This window comes from Poecilia reticulata, linkage group LG15 (genome assembly GCF_000633615.1).
Source record: "Poecilia reticulata strain Guanapo linkage group LG15, Guppy_female_1.0+MT, whole genome shotgun sequence".
NCBI classification, from domain to species: Eukaryota; Metazoa; Chordata; class Actinopteri; order Cyprinodontiformes; family Poeciliidae; genus Poecilia; species Poecilia reticulata.
Genome location: NC_024345.1, coordinates 21,239,647 through 21,243,363, shown reverse-complemented (window position 1 = coordinate 21,243,363; position 3,717 = coordinate 21,239,647). Strand labels below are relative to the sequence as shown.

At 38.5% G+C, this 3,717-nt stretch overlaps 1 non-coding gene across 1 annotated transcript; it reads left to right on the top strand.

Annotated features, from left to right (window-relative positions):
• Nucleotides 1-1,011: 1,011 nt before the first annotated feature.
• Nucleotides 1,012-1,085, top strand: trnat-ggu (transfer RNA threonine (anticodon GGU)). The gene has a single exon. It is a non-coding gene; the product is annotated as a tRNA-Thr (tRNA).
• Nucleotides 1,086-3,717: the final 2,632 nt, after the last annotated feature.

The window sequence follows — 3,717 nt, the reverse complement described above, 5'->3', positions numbered from 1 at the left end:
CTCGGCTGAGATGCTAAGGAAACAAAGCACCAGCATGAGCCAAGTTAAAACAAAGATTTGCTTTCAGCTTCCAGTCCAAACGGTTGACAGGCTTATTTTTAGCAGCCATGCTAAATCTGCCCGTCCACCTACCCACCAGGTCCAACAACACTACATTATTCTTACATGTATTTAGCCCAGCCTTTTCGGCCTCTAACACATCTCCTCCTCTCCGTTCTCAGACTTGCATATTAAAGTCCCATGCTCCTCCTCCCTTGCTGTTTTGTAGCATTTTCTGCATTTATCACGTCTAGTGGGACTGTGTTGTTAGATTCTGTCATTTTGCTGTTTACAATGCACAACCAGAGTGTGTATTTTTCTGTCCCATCAGACATCTAATTATTGATATATTGGTCCCTTATCACCTATTGGTGCTTCTGCAGAAGCCAACATACAGTATTCTTTATCTCCGCTCTGGGGCTTAAAGCCAATCGAGACCAAAGGAAAGAAATCTTACTCCTGGATTGGCTGTTCTGCAAACACAGCCAGTATCATCCCAAGTAGCACTGCACCAGCAGAGGTCTGCTGTAACCTTTGATTTGAGTAGATTTATTCATTGGGGGAAAAATGTACCACACTCTGGAAGATGTGTTTTTAAGAAAATCACACACAATTCCACTAACAATTCCTGTAAATTGAATATGTTTTATTTTTTTAACTTGTTGCATTTTAAGAAGAGAAGGATTTCCAGGAAGAAAGCTATTCATTTCTGTTTTCTTGAACTGTAGATATGACAGAAAAGCCCATTTCTCTTGGTCCCAGACAACTGGACTGCTTCAAACATGGGTTCAATCCCAGAACTGGCCAATTAAAACATAAATGCTTTCAGAAAATCAACACTTCAAAATAAAAACAGGTTGGAAAATAAAATATTATGCATGGTAATTTTGAAAAACATTAGAATATGAATACTTCACTCAGTTAAAATCATGTAAGTATTTCTTAAATTGATGAAAACTGAACGTTACATATGGCTGGTTAGCTCAACTGGTCAGAGTGTGGTGCTGGTAACCCTGAGGTCATGGGTTCAAGCCCCATACTGGCCAATAGAAACCTAAACTTCAAATTTAACCATTTTGCATATAGAATTTGAAAAACATTAGAATATCTGCACTTTTTTCAAATCTTAAAAATAAAAAAACACTCAAGATTCTAATCAGCAACTCAAAATAAAAAGCCTGCATACTAAATTATAATGCATGTTGATTTTGAAAAACATTAGAATATGAGCACTTTTGTCAAGATCCCCTAAGTATTTCTTAAATCGATGGAAACTCGTCATTATTGACCGGTTGGCTCAGCTGGTCAGAGGTGGTGGAGCGTTGTTGCTGTTAGCAGCTGCTGAAAATAACTAAAAACGTCACTTTTAATGAATGTTAGTTACTTTCCAAATCAAGTAATCAGTAATCTAAGTTACTTTTTCAAGGAGTAGTCAGCAATCAACGTAACTATGACATCACTGCAAACAAGCAGCAGGATTGTAAGGGAAGCAAAACGCATCTTCAGGCTACCAAGGCTAAATGCTAGTACGTTAAAGTCAGACGCTCTGTGTGGAAGAAAGGTGATCATAGATCATGGCCACTAATTCTGCAGGCTGTACTTTCCTTCTAAAGGCTCAGAATCGTATTATGGCAGGTTTATATTTATCTTTTCTGTTCTCATGACTGGAGGCCAGTGACAGTCGGTCATGCACTGTTTGCTGAAGGTGGTCTTGCACATCCCTGTGTTTTCAGTGGTTCATAAGCAGCCTGAGTGCTGCTCCCCAAACAGAGGTAATTCATTCAACAGAGGAAAAAATAGAGCTTTCAAACAAAAACATCTTTTAGGAGCAAAGACTCTTCTTCTGCTACTGGTTGTGGAATACTGGCAGATTTTGTCATCAACCTTTTAAAATAAAAGCTAAAACGTGTTTTGGAAATGTAAAAGTTCGTCACAACCACATTCTGCAGACAGTTCCTGCTCAGCTTTAGAGTGAACAGGATCATCAGCGCTTCACAGCAGGAGGTTAAATAGCAAAACATTTGAATTAAAAATGAAGCAGAGCTTAAAATTAGCCTTTCCTTGGTCTCTTCCCAGGTAATCAGTGTAATATGTTTGGCTGTATCAATGCAAAAACTGTTCAAAGACAAATCAAACATCATCTATTGCGACCTGAGTCCCTGACTCCAAATCATGTATAACTCAAGCATGTGGGCTGAAATGAAGAAAACAAGGACTCTGGCTGATCTGAAGAACTGGAGGAATGATCACAGATCCTGCTCTCTTCTCCTGAACAAACTCAGGAACAAACACAAAGATCTGCTATTGGCAAAAGAGAGAAATGTGAATTATTAATACCTGGGATGCCGACGATTTCACAAAAATGAAATATTTTTTTTAAATTCTAAATGTGAGAGTTCTTCACTGAGTAGCACGTTTTCCTCTTTCAGTGCCTGAGTATTCTCATGCCGCTCCAGTCCAGGAGGTTCCTGCAACTGGCAGAACCCGACTGCAGACTGAGGAGGTATTTCAGCCATTCGATCCAGATTTGTTGGACCTTTATGGAGAAAAGTTGCAGGATGTGGTTCTGGAGGCCTGGATCCATGTTAGTTTGTAGATCTGCAGCCCTTCTGGAAATGGTGTTTCAACATTGCAAATACACTTTCCAAACTTTGGGGATAAAAACAAGCTATGTTTGGGCTTTTTCATTCCAGCCAAACAATAATTATCTGAAATGATTGAAGCCAATTTATGTCTCCAGGTCTAATAACTGCAGACAGTCATGATTTTCATAACAGGAGTTTTCTGTAGTGGAAATTATTTTCCACCAGAAGCAGAAAATGTGAATCATATCTGTATCTGTTTGGCTTTTCCCAAGAGCTGAGGACCAGTATTGTGTTATAAAGTTTACTTCTCGATTTGATTTAGAGGTTTTAGTAATGACAAATGGCCATAGATCTAGATTTGATTAGAAGAACCTCTCCACCTCTTCTCTACTGATCGGCTTCAGTTGATTCTAGCTAAGATCAGACATGAATGTAGGAAAGGTGAATGCTGCTCCCTGGTATCTTAAATTAGCTTAAAAGACGTTGAATCAAACAACAGGTCAGTTTTAAACCTCAGAATTATGGGATCATTTCTAATAACTCAACCATCCATTAAACACAGTTTTTGCTTTTAGGCTGTTCATTTATTGTCTGAGCAACTTTAACATGACGACAGTAAACATTGTTTCTGCTGTTGCCATGAGGATGAAGCACAACAGAGGTGTACAATTTGCAAAAAAATTCACTAGTCTGTAATCATAACCTGGTAAAGCTGTTATAAACAATGTACAGTTGTAATTTCAGCACAAGAGAGTTCAGCAACATGTTGACCTAAAGTAGTACATGCAAAGACCACCTTTCGTTATTTGCAGTAAGAAAAAGAAAATGTCTTTTTTTTCTTCCGCTTCATGTTTATGCACGACTTTGTGTTCATGTTCCACCAAAACTCTGGAGAAAATTACATAAATATTCTGTTGCAATGTAATAAAACATCAAGGTCAAACGTTTCACCTGCTCTGTATATTTATCTTTTTATTCAGTTTCAGTTCCTAAAAGAAAATATCTGTCAGTTTAAATGATCGTTTGAGGAAAGAGCATCAGTCTGTGTGGCGCTGAGCGATGCTGAACGAGGGTCTGCTCCTCTTCCTCCTGC